This window comes from Rhineura floridana, chromosome 3 (assembly GCF_030035675.1).
Source record: "Rhineura floridana isolate rRhiFlo1 chromosome 3, rRhiFlo1.hap2, whole genome shotgun sequence".
In the NCBI taxonomy this organism is placed as follows: Eukaryota; Metazoa; Chordata; class Lepidosauria; order Squamata; family Rhineuridae; genus Rhineura; species Rhineura floridana.
The window spans coordinates 117,035,415-117,058,382 of NC_084482.1; the positions used below are offsets into that span (position 1 = coordinate 117,035,415).

Consider the following 22,968-nt stretch of genomic DNA (forward strand, 5'->3'; position numbering starts at 1 on the left):
TATAATTCAGATGGTCACTCTGAATATGTCTGATTTCCTTTGCAATTTTAGTGAAGTTTCCTATAGGAAATCATTTTCTTTTGTTTCTATTTCTGTGAATATGTGAAGTACAGCAACACTTTGCAAACTGTACACTAAAAAAACTCCAAACATAATAATGGCACTGACTTCTGCAGTGGACTTCTGCAGTCTCCAGTGGACCTCAGAAGTGTGTCAATTTGCACAAGATAAAACAGTGGGAGGTGAAATATATTCTAGCAAAATGCTAGGTGTGCTCAATGCTTTTAATTGACCATGCCCACCTTGCCTTAAATGAAGTGGTTTAAACATAGCAGGCTGAAAACATGCATCCTCTTTTTTCCAACAGCTAGAGTCATTGCTGAAGTAGCAACATATTGGAATCAGTCTGATTTTACACGAAACTGCAGTTTCAGATTCAACTGTTAATGCACCCAAAATAGAAATAGAACATAACCTCCGATTTGAACACAAAAGGCTGTCTTCACCATCATATGACACTGACCACTAAAAAGGCTTTGAAATAAAAATAAATTTGACACAGATTTCTGGGAATTATAATGAAGAAAATAAAATGTTCTAGGTTAGATTCTCTGTACAAACAGTAGTAACACAGAAAAGAAGCAAAGTAAGAATACCAACAAACATACAAAAATATAATTCTCTATCTTTGGAGATGGCAGGTGTTGCCACCACTCACCATATGCTCAGAGGCACATGTTACCAAATTCTTCCAAGCTACACAGGAAGTGGATTGGACTGTGAAAGACCAACCCAAATGGTGTTTGCATTTTGACCAATTTGTAGGGCAGTCCAATATCTCAGAGAGGAGGTCAGGTCTCCTGCTCCCCTGGTGCATTCACTATAGCTGCCCAATGTCCCTGCTTTTTAAAGTTTGATAGAAATAGCTGTGGGCTATAGGTACATTCTTAAACTGCAAGGTTTTTTGCCTATTAGTGATTTTAGTCTTAGGAGTTCTAAACTATTTCTAAAGATGTATGCTATGCAAAGATTTCTAGCAGTGTGTGTGCAATTAAGATTCATTTAACAGGATCAAACATTTTTTTAAAAAAGATGTTTTTAAAGCTTTTAAAAATGTTTTTAAAGATGTCTTGTTTTTAATATATTTTAAAGTCTCTTTTTATGATGTTTTAGAGCAGGGCTGTGGAGTCGGTATGCCAGACCTTCAACTCCGCCTCCTCTATTTTTCTACTGTCCGACTCCACCCAAAAGTGCTCCCGACTCCGACTCCACAGCCCTGTTTTAGTGTTTTTGTTTGTCATCCTGGGCTCCTGCGGGGAGGAAGGGCAGGATATAAATAAATAAATAAATAAATAAATAAATAATGAAAGTATAGATACCTCCACGTTTAACCATAACATGCTAGTGTGTCAGCCTAAAAATGCAAGTACCATAATGCAGTCTAGAGAAAAATGAAAGAGCAGTTACACATCTATATTTTCCAACAGAGTGCATATGTATATGTGGTAAAATGTTTGTGCACATGCAAGTCCTTGAGCCAAGTAGAAACATACAGAGCCCTCTAGGAAAGCAGAAATTTAGTGTCTCCAGCTCTAGCAGAAATTCAGCAGGCCTTGCTTTTGACTTTCAGGCATCTCTTGGAGACTTTTTTTTATCCCGGCAGACCTATGCAGCTGTTTAATTATTATTTTTAAGTAGCCAGTCATTTTAATGATTGTTTTGTATTGCTATTAAGTATTTTTTTTGTTGCTGTACACCACTCTGAAGTTTTGTGAGACGTCCATATGTAAATACTTTTAGAAAACAAACAAATATATAAAAACAAAGCATAAATGCCAAATTTCAATAAGTCTCTCAATGTTTTCTTGCTCTTACTAAAACAGCAAGCCCCTCTGACTGCAACCCTCTGGTGATTGCAAGAGACTTTTATTTCCCATGCCAGTTAACCTGGTGTACCTGAGAAGGTGCCTAGTCTGGAAACAAGTTCAAACCAAAGAAAAATAGTCTCCTGACCACTAATAGTAAAATATCACTCAGATAATAAAAACCCTGCTAAATAGTCAGCTGCAAGTGAAAATCAACTACTACTTATGATGTTTATACATAAATTTGATGGACAGAATAAATATCGACTATTGATAAAGTCTATGACTAGCCATAAACACGCTAATAAAATTAATTACTGAAAACAGTCACATGTGTTGCAACTAGAAAGTTTTCTTCAGTGGTGTTTCTTAACATTTGGAATGACTACATCAAAAGAGATCCAGATGGTCTAGTTGTTCTGGTTTATCTCTGTTAAATCACATATGGCTTTAAATTACACTTTTAAAATTGCCTTGCTTGTATTAAACCTTAATTAAAAAGAAACTTAATTCTTCTGATTGAAAATGGAGTTTACCATATATTGCAAAAAAAAGTTGAAAAATGGTCTTCTATTCAGACAAGTAGATCTGTATGTAGTGTGTTGCAGTTTAGATAATTGGGTAACAAGCAAATATCTGTTCAAAAACAGAATAATTACCTTATATATAAATGAATTAATGCTAATAAAAAGCAAATTTCTTATTATAAATGGACCTTAGCATATAATAAAAAAATGCAGTGGTTTTCTATGCAGACTAATGGAATCTGCATACAAGATGCACTCATTTCAGCCTGGAAATGAAGTATACTTCTTGGAGTGGCAAGCATCCGTGGTTGGAGGGGGGAGAACTGATGTTAGGAACCCTCAACTCTTTCCCCCCATTGCCTTCTACAAATCTTGTCCTCATACTGGGTAACTGTTAAAAATTAATCTTTTGGCTCTTAGATGAGGTAGTAGTTAAACAAGAACTTTGATACATATATAAAACAGTAGGGTTCTATGGCATCCGAATTTCACCCTTTTGAAATTGGTTCAATTGGATTTCAGTCCTGTCTTTGGCACTTTCTGTGTAAATGTGACTTGAAGCAAAGTTCCATCAACTCATTGTTGGCTGTTTGGTGGAAATACAGTAAGGCTCCACGTATACGGCAGGTTAGGGACCAGACCCCCGGCAGGTTAGGGACCAGACCCCCGCCGTAAAGTGAAAAGCACCAAAAATCAGAACATTGATCAGCTGTAGTGTGGGGAGCTCCAGCTGAAAGCGGTTGGCCCCTGAAGCTCCTCCCGCAACAGCTGATTGACGTTCCACTTTTCTGTGCATCTCTCTCTTCCTGCTCGCTCGCCCTCGTTATGGTGGGGGAGTAGTGCTCCCATTCCCTGCTGCGGATCACAGGGAGGGAGCTGCCCACCCGCCCGCTCCTGCTTGCTTGCCCTCCACCACCTCCCTGGCTCGTCCCCCCCTTGCCTACTGGCTCGCTCGCTTGCCCTCTGCCAGCTCCCTTGCTCATCCCCCCTTGCCCGCTGGCTCTCTCGCTCGCCCCCTGCCAGCTCTCTTGCTCATCCCCCCTTGCCGCTTGCCCTCCCCATGCCTGTTTGCACACTCTCTTGCTCTCCACCGCCTCCCTCGCCTGTCCCCCCTTGCCTGCTCGCTCTCCCCCCTGCCTGTTTGCGGGCTCGCTTGCCCTCCACCGCCTCCCTCGCTCGTTCCCCCTCCACCGCCTCCCTCGCTCGTTCCCCCTTGCCCACTCGCTCTCCCCCTGCCTGTTCGCTCGCACACTTGCTCGCCCTCCGCCGCCTCCCTCAACAATAAAATGGCGCCGGACACCCTTCTTGGACTCAGCTGCTGAGCGCGTTGTCAGAGCTTGGAAATGTTTCTTTTTTGAACTACAACTCCCAGCAGCCCAACTGTAGTTTAAAAAAGGAACACTTCCAAGCTCTGACAGCACGCTCAGGGTGTCAGGTGCCATCAATTTGTGCACTCAGCGCCTCTCTTTTCCAAGCTCTTCGCGTCATACTGCAAAATCTCAAATCGCTGCAAAAACGGAACAAGCGGCGAACATATGGGACATGGACACAATTCAAAACCGTCGCATTAGCGAAGTGCCGGAAAGTGGGGCCCTACTGTAGGTCACTGCGCTTCTGGATACATTGCACTCAGATTTTAATTTGTTGCTATAATTTTTTACCAAGGTGCAGACTGAATACACAACATGTGCCAGCTGGTGAAAAGTATCATCAGTTGCCTCAGGTCTCCCTGGGTTTCATTCCGCTTGAATAAATAAAAAAAGCATTGCACTGGTTTTTCACGCAGTAGGGCTGATATTGGCAGTGGCACCTTGTTAAAATGAAGGACTGTCTATCTTATTACAGATAATGCGAGCCAATGTACATGTTCTGCTTTCTCACAATACACTCCGCAGAAGATAACGCCCTGAGAGATGTTATGACAGATGACTCCATTGAAGTGTCCAGAGCGCGGTCTTGTCCTTCATTGTTGGATGAGTTTCAGTTGGTGCAGCTCGAGGAAGTGGACAAGGTGCTTGGAATGGTGCGGGTGACCACGTCTGCCCTTGATCCTTGCCCATCTTGGCTGGTGAAGGCCGGCAGGGCTGTAACCACCGGCTGGGCCAAAGATGTGATAAACGCCTCCTTGAGAGAGGGAGTAGTCCCTGGTAGTCTCAAGGAGGCAGTAGTGAGACCTCTTTTAAAGAAACCTTCTTTGGACCCAGATATTTTGAACAACTATAGACCGGTGGCGAATGTCCCTTTTTTGGGCAAGGTCTTGGAGTGTGTGGTCGTCGGCCAGCTCCAGGCGCTCTTGGATGAAACCGATTATCTGGATCCGTTTCAATCCGGTTTTTGGCCTGGTTTTGGCACTGAAACAGCCTTGGTCGCCCTGTATGATGACCTTTGTCGGGAGAGGGACAGGGGGAGTGTGACTCTGTTGATTCTCCTTGATCTCTCAGCGGCGTTTGATACCATCGACCATGGTATCCTTCTGGGGAGGCTCGCGGAGTTGGGAGTTGGGGGCACTGCTTGGCAGTGGCTCTGCTCCTACTTAGCGGATCGTCGCCAGAAGGTAGTGCTTGGGGAACATTGCTCGACACCCTGGACTCTCCATTGTGGAGTCCCTCAGGGGTCGGTCTTGTCCCCCATGCTCTTTAACATCTACATGCAGCCTCTGGGTGCGGTCATCAGGAGTTTTGGAGTGCGTTGCCATCAGTACGCTGATGACACGCAACTCTACTTCTCCTTTTCACCTTCTTCAGGTGAGGCTGTTGATGTGCTGAACCGTTGCCTGACCGCGATAATGGACTGGATGAGAGCTAATAAACTGAAACTTAATCCAGACAAGACTGAGACACTGTTGGTGAGCTCTTTACCTGCCCAGATGGTGGATGTTCAACCTGTTCTAGATGGGGTTGCACTCCCCTTGAAGGAACAGGTTCGTAGTTTGGGGGTCCTTTTTGACCCTTCCTTGTCGCTTGAGGCTCAAGTGGCCTCGGTGGCACGGAATGCGTTTTACCATCTTCGCTTAGTCGCCCAACTACACCCCTATCTGGACAGTGACGATCTCACCTCAGTTGTTCACGCTCTGGTAACCTCTAGACTGGACTACTGCAATGCGCTCTACGTAGGGCTGCCCTTGAAGACCGTTCGGAAACTTCAGCTAGTGCAAAATGCGGCAGCCAGGTTGTTGACGAGGACCCGCTGGTCTGCGCATATAACACCTGTCCTGGCCCGCCTGCACTGGCTGCCTGTTTGTTTCCGAGCCAGATTCAAGGTGCTGGTTTTGACCTATAAAGCCTTATACGGTGTGGGACCACAATACCTTGTGGAACGCCTCTCCTGCTATGAACCTACCCGTTCACTTCGTTCAGTATCCAAGGCCCTCCTCCGGGTACCAACTCATCAGGATGCCCGGAGGATTGTTATTAGATCTAGGGCCTTTTCTGTGGTGGCCCCCGAACTGTGGAACAGCCTACCTGAGGAGATACGCCTGGCGCCTTCGGTACTTTCTTTTAGGCGCCAGGTTAAGACCTGGCTATACTCCCAGGCATTTTAATGTTCAATGTGTTTCATTTAATGTTTTTCGTTTAACTTGTTGCTGATTTTATTGTAATTTTATTGTAATATTGTATTTTAATCTTGTTTTGTTCACCGCCCGGAGAGCTACTTGCTATGGGCGGTTTAAAAATGAAATAAATAAATAAATAAATAAATGTGTGAGTTTACAGTGCCTTTAATATTGTTTCTCAGAAACTGCAATATTTTAAAGAATGTTTTGTTTGGGAAGGAGGGGATTGGCAAGCATAAAGTGTACCTTTAAAAAAAAAACTGCAATGGGAGAGTTATATGATAAATATGCCAAGCAGAGAAGAGAGTTTAGTAAAATCTGTGTTCACTGAGAACAATATCATCAAAGTGATTTAGTGTGAGGATCCCTAAGAACTTCAGCCTTTAGTTTAGTATGGAAGCACCTTTTCACCAGAGCAGTGTTGCTTTTGCAAATCTCAGTTGCAAGGCTTTATTTCTTTTGAACTAGAAGTAGCCACATGAACCAGCTAGTACAAAGACTACCCTGATTACCCTGAAGCCAGATACACTTTCCATTGAGTCATCCTTTATGACAAAAACTTTATTATGCAGAAAGGACTTTGCTGTGGAAGGGACTCTGTGGAATGGCCAGAACCATGGTCATTATCCTTTTTGGTTGGAGTTTCCTGAATGGATTAACTTGGGGATTAGCACTGGCCAGGTAAAAAAGCAGTGCACCTGAAAGTCATGCTCTGGTCCTCAACTGGTATGCGGTTTTTTCAAGAATTGTGTTTCCATACTAGAAAAGCTTAGGCTGTAATTCTGTACCCATTTACCTGGAAGTGAGCCCCATTAAACACAGAGACCTACTTCTGAGTAGACATGTATACCATTGTACTGTAGGTTAACTATTCAGATCAGTCCCTAGTCTTTAGGTCCTGCAAAGCAGGAGACAAGCCTGCTTGTGCAAAATGTCCACATTTGCTTTTTGTTGGGAGGGGAATTTTTAAACATTCACTTACCCTTATTGTGTGATAGTATTTGCAGAAAATATATTTTAGGTAGTACCTGATCTCAGGCAAACCCAGCACAGGACAGATGCATCCTGATTGCTAGGGAAAAAGGAAAACGATGAAGGCTCCGGGGGGGGGGAGACAGAAGCAGGAAAAGTCCACTGAAACAGCAGTTCTGTAGGACCCTAGGAATTCCTATTGCCTGGTGTCCAAACACCTTACGTATCCATCACAGCTCTGACTTCACTCATTGGCTAAAACACTGATAGGTAGGAACAGCCAGGCTGGCTCATTTTAAAGAAATCACTTAGAAAGGTACCTGCACGTTTTGCTCTATAACATTCTTTCTAGGAGTGCTAGAGACTTAATTTTTAAAAAAACGAAATCTCAGATTTTGGGCTATCTGCTGAACGCCTTCACAGATGCCACAGTGCCCAGGGGCAACAGGTTGGTGTCCCCTGGACTAGAGTCTGTAGGTAGTCATAGGCCAGGTGATGCTTGGAGTACAACTTCAAAGACAGTGAAGTGGCTTTTGGAAATTGGCTGATTTTTTTGTTTTGTTTTCTGGTTTATTTTGTTGCTTTTTCTGTGTAGATATTGAAGTGGTGGTCTTCATTTATTTATTTAATTTAATTTATATACCGCCCTAAGCCTAAAAGGCTCTCTGGGCAGTGTACATCAGAAATAAAACAAGCACAATATATAAATACAATAGATATAACAGAATCAAAAAACAAACAAACAATCAAGGAACCAAACTACACCAAAATACAACAATAATGCAATACTGTTAAAATACACTATAAAATACACATAAGATACAGTTTAAAATGCCTGGGAGTATAACAAAGTTTTCACCTGGTGCCGAAAAGATAGCAGTGTCGGCGCCAGGTGCACCTCATCAAGGAGACTATTCCACAGTTCGGGGGCCACCACTGAAAAGGCCCTAGTTCTAGTCATTACCCTCCGAGCTTCTCAATGGGATGGTACTTGGAGGAGGGCCTTAGATGTTGAGCGCAGTGTACTGGTAGGTTCGTATTCGGAGAGGCGTTCCACCAGATATTGCAGTCCCATGCCGTGTAGGGCTTTATAGGTCAAAACCAGCACTTTGAATTTAGCCCGGAAACAAATAGGAAGCCAGTGCAGATGGGCCAGAACAGGTGTTATATGGGCGGACCTTTTGGTCCGCGTCAATAATCTGGCCGCTGCATTCTGGACTAACTGTAGTTTCCGAACTGTCTTCAAGGGCAGCCCAACGTAGAGCGCATTGCAGTAGTCCAATCTAGAAGTTACCAGAGCGTGAACAATTGAGGCGAGGTCGTCACTGTCCAGATAGGGATGTAGCTGGGCTACCAATCGAAGATGGTAAAAAGCATTCCATGCCACCGAGGCCACCTGGGCCTCGAGAGACAAGGAAGGATCGAAAAGAACTCCCAAGCTACGAACCTGTTCCTTCAAGGGGAGTGTAACCCCATCCAGAACAGGATGAACATCCACCATCTGGGCAGTGAAGGCACTCACCAACAGCGTCTCGGTCTTGTCTGGATTGAGCTTCAGTTTGTTCGCTCCCATCCAGTCCATTATCGCGGTCAGGCAACGGTTTAGCACGTTAACAGCCTCACCTGAAGAGGATGAAAAGGAGAAGTAGAGTTGCGTGTCATCAGCGTACTGATGACAACGCACCCCAAAACTCCTGATGACTGCACCCAGCAGCTTCATGTAGATGTTAAAAAGCATGGGGGACAGTACCTATCCCTGCGGGACTCCACAATGGAGAGTCCAGGGTGTCGAGCAATGTTCCCCAAGCACTACCTTCTGGCAACGACCCACCAAGTAGGAGCGGAGCCACTGCCAAGCAGTACCCCCAACTCCCAACTCCGTGAGTCTTCCCAGAAGGATACCATGGTCGATGGTATCAAAAGCCACTGAGAGATCAAGGAGAATCAACAGAGTCACACTCCCCCTGTCCCTCTCCTGACAAAGGTCATCATACAGGGCGACCAAGGCTGTTTCAGTGCCAAAACCAGGCCTAAAACCGGATTGAAATGGATCAAGATAATCAGTGTCATCCAAGAGCGCCTGGAGCTGGCCAGCAACCACCCGTTCCAGGACCTTGCCCAGGAACGGAACATTCGCCACAGGTCTATAGTTGTTCAAATTATCTGGGTCCAAGGAGGGTTTCTTCAGGAGTGGTCTCACCACCACCTCTTTTAGGCAGTCAGGAACCACTCCCTCTCTTAGAGAGGCATTTATTACCTCCTTGGCCCAGCCGGCGGTTCCGATCCTGCTAGCTTTCACCAGCCAAGAGGGGCAAGGATCCAGTACAGACGTGGTCGCCCGCACCAGTCCAAGGATCTTGTCAACATCCTCGAGCTGCACAAACTGAAACTCATCCAATAAGTAAGGACAAGACCGTGATCTGGATGCTTCATTAGGTCCAACTACTATAATATTGGAGTCTAAGTCCCGACGAGTGCATGCGATCTTATCTTGGAAGTGCCCAGCAAACTCATCACAGCGGGCTACAGATGAATCTATACTATCCCGAGGGCCAGAATGTAAAAGCCCTCGTACAATTTTAAAGAGCTCTGCTGGGCGGGAGAGTGATGACTTAATAATATCAGCAAAATATCTCTTTTTTGCTGCCCTCACCGCCACTATATACTGCTTAGAACAGGCACTCACCAAGGCATAATTGCATTCATCGGGAGTTCGCCTCCATCTGCACTCAAGCCTCCTCCTCTCTTGCTTCATCGCTCTCAGCTCCGAGGTATACCATGGAGCTGTATGAGCTCTACATAGGAGGGGGCGCATGGGAGCGATTGTGTCAACCGCCCGGGTCATCTCCATATTCCACAAGTCAACCAGGGCTTCGACAGGAGCGCCAGTCTTCTCAGTCGGAAAAACCCCCAAAGCCCTTTGGAAACCTTCAGGATCCATTAGTCTTTGGGGGCGGACCCATTTAATAGGTCCCCCGCCCTTGCAGAGGGAAAGGGTCGCTATGAGCCTAAACCTCAGCAAGCGGTGATCTGTCCATGACAAGGGTGTAGATGAAAAATCTCCAACCTCCAGATCACCATCTCGATGTCCAGTGACGAAGATCAAATCAAGGGTGTGTCCCGACACATGCGTTGGGCCAGTAACAAATTGAGACAGCCCCATGGTTGTCATGGAAACCATGAAGTCCTGAGCCGCCCCAGATAAAGCAGTCTCGGCATGGACGTTGAAGTCCCCCAGTACCAATAGTCTAGGGGACCGCAACAATATCTCCGAGACTACCTCTGTCAGCTCAGTTAGGGAATTTGTTGAGCAGCAGGGCGGGCGGTACACCAGCAAAATTCCCAGTCTGTCTCTCTGGCCCAACACAAAGTGGAGACACTCCAACCCAGTTGTCACTTGGACAGGGTGCTTGGTGAGTAAGAAAGAACTCCTATAGACCACAGCAACCCCACCTCCCCGTCCTTCGGTTCTACCATAATGCTGAACCAAATACCCGGGTGGGCAAATCTGGGAAAGAGCAACTCCTCCCTGATCACCCACCCAGGTCTCGGTTATACACGCCAGGTCGGCAGTCTCCTCCACAATTAAATCATGAACAAGGGAGATTTTATGATGTACCGACCTGGCGTTTAATAACAGCATATGGAGATCCGAAGGCTGACTGACAAAACAACCAGCAGTCCTGGGGATGTGAGGAGAACCGGAACAAGTCACAGCCACTATTTGTCTGGGACGAGTTCCCCTTACCTGGCACGTTCTCCTCACAACACCATACCTCCCATTACCCGTCACTACGCTAATTGGACCCCCGAAAGTCTCTCCGGTCGATGTATAATGCTCTCTCCCAGGCACATATTAAATAACTAAAAACTCACATATATACACACACCGGATTACATTCACACCAGACAATACACATTAACACTAGTATACACAAAAATTCACACACACACACATACACACACTACTTCAATCAAATATACAATAAAAATTCACACAATACAACCAGTCAATAATTAAAATAACTATAAAACTTCCAAATGAAAATCACATATACCAGTCACTCAATCATTCATACAGACTCCATACACATTCAACCAAATTAATTACATCCAGGTGGCAACAGTGAGTTAAAATGTTGCGCTCTCAAAGGCCGCAGCTAAGTTGGCAACAGTAGCCGCACTTAAAGAGGCAGCAGCTACAAAATGATGGCAAGACGATGAATTGAGACAAAAAGAAACAAAAGCCGCGACAGCGTCCCAGAGCAGCAAATGCGGCGTTCACGCCCCCAGGACAGGCGGCCTCTGATGACGGTGACGAACAGAGTGGCAGAGATAGCGATGACAGCGTCCCAGAGCAGCAAATGCAGCGTTCATGCCCCCAGGACAGGCGGCCTCTGATGACGGTGACGAACAGAGTGGCAGAGATAGCGATGACAGCGTCCCAGAGCAGCAAATGCAGCGTTCATGCCCCCAGGACAGGCGGCCTCTGATGACGGTGACGAGCAGAGTGGCAGAGATAGCGATGGCAAAAACAGCGTCCAAGCAACCAACGAACAGCAGCACGACCGATAGCACAGCGCAGCACGGCAAAAAGCCGAACAAACAGCGGCAGGGCAAACCACAAGTGGCAACGACGACACCCGTGACGACAGCGGCCCAAGAGCAGCAGCGCCACCGCGACCGAAAGTCAAAGGCCCGAAGAAGGAGCAGCGACAACAACGGCGGAGGCACTCCTGTAGCGGCAGCAAGCAGCAACAAGCAGCAAGCGGCGACAACAGCAGCACACAACCGCCCGAGCACAGCACAACAGCCCGGGCCACAACAACGGCAGCATGAAACAGTACTGTTCTGTAAAAAAACACAACCTCCTATTGATAATGATAACTTTCTGTTCCTGAGTGTACCTTCATTATATTGGGATTTTAGCTTAGGAGATGCCATCTTTAATTAACTTTTCTGGAGGTTTCAATTAAGAAGGCAATGAGAGAAGTAGAAAAAGGAGAAGGAATGATCAGTCACTTTCATAGCAGTACTTTGAGTTAGCTTCAGAGCTAGATTAAACCCAACATGCAGAAGTCTTTGTCTAGGAATTCCCTTCGAAGGTCACTATCCAGAGGGTACAAAGAATAGATTGTCTGTTCAAGAAGCTACTTAGCAAGCTGTTCTGATTTGGTTACTTACCTAATGCTATGGCCCTTCCAGGAATGCTGCATAAAGTATGGACAGCAGGTTCTTAGAGAGCTCTTCTGGGTGATTTCTCAGGTGTTCTTGTCCAGGAGATTCATCAAGGCCCAGGCCTAAACTGCTAGAGGATCTCCTTATGTAGACTTGATTTTGGCATTAGGACTTAACTGAGTAAAGTTTTATGCCTTGACTGAATTATATCTGGATAGCCTTTATTTAGCTATCGATCCAGAGTAGTAGTTTCAGCATTCTGAAAGTTTGTAAGTAAGATGGTGATTCCATGCATGCTGAAGTTTTATTATTTAAGTTGGCAAGTTCAAAAATGGTAGCCTTTTTGACATATGGGCCATTTGAATCTCTTTAAGCACATTCACAGTAATTTCCATTATACAACTGTCCTTGAAATCAGGAAGAATTCCCTATTATCACATGTAAATGTAGTTTGTGCAATATATTCCTTACTTTTTGCTGTTCCCTAAGTGGCTATGCTGAATAGCCTTTCTTTTCATGTTATAATAACTTTTTAAAGGTGTGTTCAAATGTAAACTTTTTTCAGCTTTCAGCATTTCATGTTTTAATCTAGTCCAGATTTGTGCACGTGATGCCCATACATTAATTGCTAAGGTTGTGTTTTGAGCCTAATTGTACTTTCTTGATTCCCTGGAACAAACAGATTGTCCTTGGCTATCTTTTTCTCTTGAAAACCTTTGAATGATGTGCTTCTATCCTGATGGATGCATACGCCTATTAGTAACATAGACAAAAATGGGCAGAGACAGGTATAGGATCTGTGTCTTAGTTCTGCAGGAAAGCATACAATTAGGCTTGTTCGTTTAAAAAATGTTCTCCAGGAGTAGAAGGAGCAGCTACATAGTGCTGCTTGTAGCACAGGAATCCATGCAACATTCAACAAAGGTGCAAGGAATGCCTGCTGCAACCTCTTGGGATCAGTTGCAGTTGATGTGGTCTGACAACGTGGACGAGGTGCTTATGATGATGCATCTAGCAACGCATCTTCTTGGCCCTTGTTCCTCTTGGTTTATTGAAGTTTGCCAAGGGGGTATGACTGGGTGGATCCAGGGGATGGTCAGCACATCTTTGTAGGAGCGAGTGGTCCCAGCCACCCTGAAAGAGGTGATCTGATTGCTCCTGAAAAAGCCTACCTTGGACCTATTGGTTTGTGACAACTACTGTCCAGTCACAAATACCCCCTTTTTACTAGTGATTGAGAGGGTTGTTGTGTGACAACTACCAAGTACTCTTGGATGAAATGGACTATTTTGGCCTATTTTAATCTGGGTTCAGGCCTGGCTGTGGGACTGAATAGACAAGGTTAAGGAAAAATAATCCAAAATGTGGGTAAACCAAAAATGCAAACTCTGTTTTCCATTAACTGTTCATTCTTAAATTGTCATTTGTTAAGGAAAATCAAACCTTTTTTTTGTGTTTATGGGATTGAATAGGCCTTGGTCACTTTGATGGATGACCTTTATCAGGAGAAGGACAAGGGGAGTGCAACCCTGTTATTCTTACTCAATGGCTTTTGATACTATTAACCATAGTATCCTTCTGAGCTGACTTGGTGAAATGGATAACAGAGGCACTGTTTTACAGTGATTCTGATCCAGGCTCTGTTTCAGATAATAGCATTGGATGATTGTCTTTTGCCCCCCTAGCAGTTGTGCTGTGGGGTGCTGCAGGGTACCATCTTGTCCCCAATGCTAATATGATTCTGAAGGGATAGGTGGCTTCGCTGGCCAAAGTGCCTTCCATCAGCTTCGGTTGGTGGCCCACCTACATATCTGTTTGGACAAGGATAGCCTAATTTCTGTTGTCTATGCTCTGGTTAGGCTAGATTACTGCACTAAGGTATATGTGGGGCTGCCTTTGCAGACAGCTCAGAAACTGCAGTTGATACAGAATTCAGCAGCCAGATTGCTGATGGAGGCAAGACAGATGGTATGCATAACACCAATTCTGACATGGTTGCATTCGCTATGAATTAGTTTCTAGGCCAAATTCAAAGTGCTGTTTTGACCTATAAAGCCTTATGCAGCTCAGGACCCCAGCACCTCAAGGTTTGCCTCTCCCCACATTAACTAACTGAGCCCTGCATTCGTCATCTATGCCCCTTCTCTGTGTGTCCCATCCAAGGGAGGTGCAGAGGGTGGTGACACCAGAATGGGTCTTCTCAATGGTAGCTCCTCATTTGTGCAATGCTGTCCTCAGGGAGACATGCCACATCACTATCTGTTTTTAGGAACCAAGTAAAAACGTTTTTACTCACACAGACCTTTGGAGATTAATTCTCTGCTTGTTTTTAGTCAGGTGGGGATGAGTTGGGTGTTTTTCAAACATACTTTTGTGAGTATTGAAGGATTTTTCATTGTTTTTATATCTGTTTTTAATGTTTGTAAGTCGCTTTGAGTTTGATTTTGGAAAAAATGACTAATAAATATAATAAATAAATAAATAAATCTGTTGGGAGTAATCATTAGGAGATTTGGGCCAAGGTGTAATCAATATGCTGATGATACCCAGCTCTGTTTCCCAGTAGCATCTGAATTGGGAGAGGCCATGCAAGCCCTGGATTGGTGCCTGGACTCAGTTGTGGGATGGGTGAGGGCCAACTCTGAATCTGATTCCTAGCAAGATGGGGGTACTGTGGGTAGGTGTCTGGATAATCCCAAGTCTGATAATTGGTCAATTGCCTGCTTTGTACTCCCTCTGAAAGAGCAGGTTCATAGTCTGGGGGTGTTCCTGGGTCCATCTTTGTTGCTGGAGGCCCAGGTGACCTCAGTGATTAGGAATGCCTTTTACCAGCTTCGGCTGGTAAGGTAGCTGTGGCCATTTCTGGACCGGGATAGCCTGACCACAGACATACATACATAAATGTCTGGCTGGCTGTGCAAATGGGGCATTGCCACACCAAGCTCAGGTTGCCTTTAACCAGCCACTATCTTCTTACTTACATTCAGTCCAGTGATTGTCACTGGCTGTCACCTTCCTCCTCCTTAGTCTCCGTGTTGTCCTTGCAGAACTCAGCAGGGAGAAGGACAGGGACAAAGCTAGAATTAGTTAGATCTGAGTCAGTCTGTCATTAAATCTAGCTTCACCTACTTTTGAGCTTCCTACCCTTTTGACCTACCATTGTCAGTGGGCACTGGCCACCACTGTTTGGGAAGAAGTGCGGGATATACAGGAAGTAAGTAAGTAAATAAGTAAATAAGTAAGTAAGCAAATAAATAAATAAATAAATAAATAAATAAATAAATAAATAAATAAATAAATAAATAAATAAATAAATAAATAAATAAATAAATAAGTAAGTATGCTTTCTGAGAAATATGCCAGTTCATTCTTGATTGCTCTGTGTGAAAAGGGTTCTAATGAAGCAATAAGGAATTCTCAGTTGGTAGAACTAATACTCTTAGATGAATTCCTCCCCCCTCCCAGAATAGGTTTGTGTGCTAGTTGGTGAAGAAGATGATGGCACAGCCCTGGAGATTCTTGGGGAGTTACATATTAATTCACTAATAGGCAAAAAAAACCTTGCGGTTTAAGAATGTACCTATAGCCAACAAATATTTCTATCAAACTTTAAAAAGCAGGGAAATTGGGCAACTACAGTGAATGTACCAGGGGAGCAGCAGACCTGATCTCTCTGAGATATTGTACTGCCTTACAAATTTGTCAAAATGCAAACACAATTTGGGTTGGTCTTTCACAGTCCAATCTACTTCCTGTGTAGCTTGGAAGAATTGGGTAACATGTGCTTTTAAAAGTTTGATAGAAGTATCTGTTGGCTATAGGTACATTCTTAAACCGCAAGGTTTTTTTGCCTATTCGTGAATTTTCTGCTTTTTAATCTGGGAGGTAAGAAATGGAATCCTGTGCAAGTTTGCTGAGAATGGATTGAACATTTGCATGCTTATTGAGTTCAGTGGGATTTACTCCCTGCAATCATGCTTAGGATAGATTAAACTGACCACAGGGAATGGGGAGGGGAGGAGGGGGATGCAAGCCGGCAGGAGCGGGAGGAGGAGGGGAGGTTTGATCATTTGCATTTTAATTTAGCTCAGTAGGGTTTACTCCCCTGCAGTAATGTGTAGGATAGGTAAAACTGACTATGGGGAGGGAAGGCTGGAGTGGGCAGGGGAGGAGGAAGAAGTGGGAGGGGAGGGGAGGGGAGGAGGAAGGGAGAGGAGAGGAGGAGGGGAAAGGCAGGTCTGATCATATGCATGCTTATTGAGTTCAATGGGATTTACTCCCATGCTATCATGCTTAGCATATGTAAAACTGACCGGGGTGAGGAGGAGGAGGAGGAGAGGGAGGGAGGGCTGGAGTGGGGAGGGAAAGAGGAAGAAGGAAGAGGGGAGGGGAAAGGCAGGTCTGATCATTTGCATGCTTATTAGTTCAGTGGGATTTACTCCCATGCAGTCATGGCTAGGATAGATACAAGTGACCATGGGGAATGAGGAGGGGGAGGGGGAAGGAGGGGATTGGAAGGTGATGGGTAGGGAGGGGCAAAGGAAGGGGGAGGGAAGGGGCAAGAGGGAGGCAATAGGAGGGAGGAGAAGGGAGGGTGGGTTTGATCATTTGTATACTTTTTGAGTTCAATGGGATTTATTTCTGTGCAGTCATGTTTGAAAGTGGAAATGGGCTGTGTGACGATCCCACCAGCTGGCTCTACCTGTGATACTCCCACCAGGGCCACCACCTGTCAGGATCTCTGTTTTTATTTGTTCTCTCACACACTTTAGCACAGATCCCACAAGATCCGACTACTAGGCAGCACCACCAGTCACTCCCTGTAAACAATACTGCTAGAGACTTCACCTTAGTCTCCCTATGGCTTGTTACTTTGTGTCTGGGTGCCCTCACTGTCCGCAACCCCCTTGTATCTTTGTCTATAAATCATACAATCCTGGGTTGCTCTGGATACTTGACGATGTTACAATATCTCCCTTCACCGCTGCCACCATTTATTTGATACAGTTTCCCTCCTGCCTTGGTAATTACCTGCCCTCCCTTCTGGTATGTGTATCCCCAGCCAAGGATCAGGCTTTTAGTAAACCAATAAAAGTATTTATTTGATAACACCAGGAAATAACAAGATTACTTTAGGAATGTTCAACAAGCGTATGGTTTCATATAGTGTCACTCTTTATGTTTCCAGTCATATATATTCTGCCTAAATACCAGCCAAATATAATCCAGCTCCAATCCACACTCCACAACCAATCGCCAACAACTCCCCCCCAACTCAACTGTCATCCTCTCATTTATACCTTCAGCCATTCAAACACTCAGCCAATCATCATCTAACATTCTCCAGCATTCTAGCCCATGTACTCTCCCCTCTTACTCAGTCACTTACCATATATCACTTAATAAACCCTCACTTACCATATTTACAGATATTAAAATACAGGGACATCACAGGCTGCCTTCAAGTCGACTGGATTTATGGAGACCCTTTGAATAGCGTTTTCATGGTAAATGGTATTCAGAGGTGGTTTTACCATTGCCTTCATCTGAGGCTGAGAGGCAGTGACTGGCCCAAGGTCACCCAGTGAGCTTCATGGCTGTGTGGGGATTTGAACCCTGGTCTCCCAAGTCATAGTCCAACACTGACCCGGGGGAGGGGCAGGGAAGGGAGGAGGGTGAGGGGAGGTGATTGAGTGGGTGGGCACTGGGCAGAGGAGATTGGTTGGGTGGGCACTGAGAGTAGAGGGAAAGAGGAGGGGGAGAGTGGAGCAGAAGGAGGAGGAAGAGGGATTGAAAATGGAGGGGGAGGGGTGAAGGAAGTGGGAGGGAAGGGGCAAATGTGAGGTGATGGGAGGGAGGAGGAGGGGAGGGCAGGTTTGATCATTTGCATGTTTATTGAGTTCAGTGGGATTTACTCATGCTTGAAAATGAAATGGACTGCCTTGAAGTCAATTCCAACTTATGGCGACCCTATGAATAAGGTTTTCATGTTAAGCGGTATTCAGAGGGGGTTTACCATTGCCTTCCTCTGAGGCTGAGAGGCAGTGACTAGCCCAAGGTCTCCCAGTGAGCTTCATGACTGTGTGGGTATTTGAACCCTGGTCTCCCAGGTCGTAGTCCTAGGATAGGTTAAAATGACGGTGGGGGAGGAGGAAGGCAGGGAAAGGAGGAATAGGGGGAAAGAGGGGGTTGGAAGGGGATGGGGGAGGGGAAGGGAGGAGTGATGGAAGGGGCAAGAGGGAGGGGATAGGAGGGAGGAGGAGGGGAGTGCAGGTTTGATCATTTGCATGCTCTTTGAATTCAGTGGGATTTACTCCTGTGCTATCATGCTTAGGATAGGTGAAACTGATTTGGGGCAGGGAAGGAAGGAGGAGGGCAGGAATGGGAGGGGGAGGGAGGAAGGGGGAGGGGAGGAGATTGGATGGGTGGGCACTGGGCAGAGGGGAAGCCCCTTTCATTTCCCAAAGGAAAACATTGTGAACAGTATCATTTTCCCCCCACCTTTTTATTCTACAACAGGCACATGTAGCTTCCCACCCAAATTTAAACCAAAGCTGTCTCTGGCCACATCCACAGCATACCTTTATTTTCCTTTTGATAGTCATTGCTTTTCTCAAAGAATTCTGGGAAGTGTAGTTAGTGAAGGGTGCTGTGAGTTGCTAGGAGATTCTCTCTTCCCTTCACAGAGCTTCAGTCAGAGCAGTTGACTGTTAAACCACTCTGGCCAGTCAATCTCTGTCAGGGGAATAGGAGTCTCCTCTCAGCACCCTTCACAAACTACACTTCTGAGGATTCTTTGTGGGAAGCCATGACTGTCTCAAGTGAAATCAAGGTCTGGTGTGGGTGTGTCCCCCTGATTAGGCAAGCCCAGCAGCTGTGAGTCTGGCTTTTAGAACACTGACAGTTGGTTCTTACTGAGCATGCCCGATATTATCATTGAGTTCAATGCTAAATTTCTTAAATTAAAAATAAGCCAGGCTTTTTTTAACCTTTAAACTTCAGAAGATGAAGGCAGAGTATGGAGCAAGGTCAGTAGTAGGATGACAGGTACTCTCTGAACATGGCTGATTTTTAATTAATTTCAACAGGTTATGAAAACTCTGACAGAAAGAAGTCCAAAAAGGGTCTGGTTTTTTCTTTCTTTCTACACTTTGAACTCTCAATTCTCTTTGACTGTTTTGTGTATCGCATGAAAATTTAGAGGGTTGTTAAGCACACGTTTCTGAGTTCAGGACTATAAGTTTTGTAAGGTTTTGTTTTTAAATGAGTTTATGGAAAGCTTCAGAATGGCATGGGGGATATTCTCGTGGCTGCATAATAAACTGCAGTCTGGATGCCTGGGAGCACATCCAGAAAGATTTGGGCTGCAACCCTAAGTACCCTAGCTACTGTAAACCACCCAGAGAGCTTCAGCTATGGGGCGGTATAGAAATACAATAAATAAATACATACATAAATAAATAAACCCTAAACACATTTATTAAGGGAGTAAGCACCGTTTAAGACAGTGGGTCTTTCTTCTGAATAAACATGCATAAGATTCTCCTTAACCAATCAGACTGTGGGAAAACGGCTGGTTCTATCATTAATTGACAATATTTGGCACCATTGTAAAAAGCTCACAGGTATATATATTTTTTAATAGCGTAGGCATTGCTTAAATTTATGATTCTCGGATAGTTTTAAAGAAAGAAATGTCTCTCTCATTGACCCCTATTTTGATTCCCCCTCTTCTTTTTTCATATTGCAGATTCAGTAGTGTAATATGTTTCTTAGGACTAACCAAATTGTTACAACATTGTGAACAAGCTTTCAACTTCTCCCAAACTCTTCCTACTAGATGTGAAACAAAGCAACCAAAAGAGGGTTGGCAGATAAAATGATGGAAAAGTCCCAAAGCCCACAGTATCTTAAAATGGAGTATAGGAGTTCTCATTCTGATATGCTTTCGAAACCTATGCATGTTACTCAGAAGTCACTATGTAAATTGACGCTTAATTCTGAAACACATATTAGTAAGTAATGTGTGTCCAAATTAGATAAGACTAAGGTGGTATAAAACAGAGTTCAAGTTGTACCAGGACAATGGCTGCTGGCTGGAACTGAGGTTGCTTGCTACCAGGCAACCTGTTTATTGAGCAAATCCTGAGCAATCCTTTGTTTGCAGGGAAGTTAGGCACATTGACTATTTATTTAGCATTCATTATTATTGCCTTGCAGGAAAGTTAGACAACATTGTGTCAAGCAAGTGTTGTTCCACACTTTCCAATGCATTTTCCTATCACTTGCTTGTCACAAAAGTCTCTTTTGGGGAAGTGGGTTTGTTGTGCAAGAACTCCGAATCTTTAATTGTGCAACCTGAATCTGCTGGTAGGGGATTAAATCCCTTCTGAAAATAATGACAGTCTGTGGCCTGACATTGTCATGGGGACAGTATGCATAATCCCTTTCATTTTTACAGGCCGGAAGTAAATGTCTGAAGGGGACTAAAGAATGCTGTGAATGATGACCACAATAAATTAACAAGAACTGCTGATTGAAAGTCTGAGATAACAGTGATGTGAGTTCTTCTGTGCTTTTAAAAATAATCTAGGGTTCAGCTGTAGTTTCTCCTATAAAGTATTCCACATTGTGTTAAGTGTTAAAAGGCCACTGATGACTGCAAAACCTCTTTAAGTTACTATCTGTAATACTTCTTGCCTATTGGACTCTTTTTTTATTATTTAGCAATCACTCATTTTTATTGCTGTTGGAGGTCGCTGATTCATAGGGTCGCCATAAGTCATAATCGACTTGAAGGCACATAACAATAACAACATATTTTTATAAAGCCTTAGATAATTTTGCTTGGTGCTGGTATAGCACAGTGGGAAGGAGAGCCTGGCTGGGAGTCCAGAGTCTGTGAGCTCAAATCCTCGCTCGTGTCTCCTGGGTGTCAAGGGCCAGCTAAAGATCACCACAGGGAGTGGCTCAGGGGTCACGTGTCCTGCCACCTATGTAGCCGTGGGCAAGCTGCATAGTCCCAAGGAGCCCAGTTGCCCCCCCAGCTGGCAGTTGCGGACAAGGAAGGGGCTGGCTTGTGCAGCTGTGGCAAGCTGAGCAGGCCCTAGCCAGCTGGGGCTAGCTTCAGAGGAAGGCAATGGTAAACCCCCTCTGAATACCACTTACCATGAAATCTCTATTTATAGGGTCGCCATAAGTTGGGATCGACTTGAATTTCCCCTTAGGTAATTTTGACAGTATGGCATTCAAGAGCTACAGTGGTTATTATAGCTCATACATATTTAACATATTTGTAAAATAAAATGTTGTAGTACATTTGTCTTAATTGTTACAATCTTAATGTTTTGTGATTTAGAGCAGATTTAAATGATAGGGAATGTGTTGCTAAATTACCATTGCTATCTCATACCGTTATTTGTTGGTTTAAGAGCAATGTTGACATTACAATTTTTTACACTGAAAAAAGATCATGTAATGGAACATTGTTCTCTGGAACACTGTAGGGTAAAATGGTTATAATAGTGACAGAATATAAAATTGTAATAAAGTGAAATATGTTCACATTCGCACCGTACATTTAAAACTCATTTAGAGCACATGGCTTCCCCCAAAGAATCCTGGAACTGTAGCTTGTTAAAGCTGTTGGGAATTGTAACTCTGAGAGAGATAAACTACAGTTCCCAGGATTCCTTGGGGGAAGCCATGTGCTTTAAATGTGTGGTGTGGATGAAACCACTAGTAATTATATTGCTTGTTCCACTGTTATAATTGCCCAGTGCAAAGATCTCTTCCCTTGAGTTCTCCTCAAATAACTTTGAGGAGGAAGGGATCTCAATGCTGGGCATCCCTACTCTAAGGACTAAAAAAAGTGAGAGAGGAGTTGGTGTGCACTTTCTCTTTCTCTGCTGCTGAATGGTGCATATTCTGCTCCCTTCATAGTCCCTGATTCCAGTCATAGCTATTGTCAAAATGGTGAAGCTATGTATCTTCTTTTTTATTATTGCAAGTTTCTCTTGCTTTATCCTAGTCTCTTTGGCAGTCCTCACCTCTGTCTTTCCCTGCAATATTCATTGATGTATCTCTGCATCTGCTAAGATGGGATTGGAGCAGAAGATGGACTGGTGTGCTGGTACATGGCCTAGAGTTGATGGTTGGGGCTAGCTGTGAATGTAGTTGGGGAATGGTATGGGAGTTAATCAGGCTGCAGTCCTATATACCAGGGATGGAGAACTGGATCAGGCCAACAGGCCAGATCCTTATCTCCCCTATCCCTGCAGGTGAAATTTGACAGAGAGCCATGGCTGCCTATCTGTCAGTCACCTGACATCACATGATGCTGGCTATGGCAGCTGATCCCTGATGCTTCAGAAGCCAGCTGTGTAGCACTTCTGAAGCTATGCTGTTCAGCTGATTGTTGAGACCTCAGAAGCTCTGTGCATGGGGCTTCTGAAGTGCTGATGATCAGTGATTGGTGGCACTTCAGAAGCCCCTTTTGACATGGCTGCCTTTTTTACGTGCCCGCATGTGATGTCATATATGTCAGGTGATTGGCAGGTGAGGGTGACTTGGCTAACATGGCCTGGTGGGCCAAACGGTAAGGCCTGCAAGGCCTAATTAGACTTGCAGTTTGGAGGTTCTCATCTTTGCTATCTTGGAATAAGTCTGATTGAATTTTCAGCAGCAGGCTTTAGGTGGCATTCCATGACGATTGATTACACATTTTGTTGAAGAATGCTATGGACTATCTAGCAATGCAGGCCAAATGGAACTTGCCAAAGCTGCTACTGAACATTTGCTTATGTTAACAGCTCAGCTGAAGAGAAAAGCTCAACCTGCCTATTCCTATCTAGCTGCTACAAGGTAGAAGCTC

General features: G+C 44.6%; 1 long non-coding RNA gene across 2 annotated transcripts in view; it reads left to right on the forward strand.

Annotated features, from left to right (window-relative positions):
* LOC133382269 (uncharacterized) overlaps positions 1-22,968 on the forward strand; it is a 94,640-nt gene that overhangs the window by 22,590 nt on the left and 49,082 nt on the right. For both annotated transcript variants that reach the window (XR_009761884.1, XR_009761885.1), the window contains exon 2: positions 20,557-20,655. This is a non-coding gene — a long non-coding RNA (uncharacterized LOC133382269). The remainder of the gene's footprint in view (positions 1-20,556; positions 20,656-22,968) is intronic.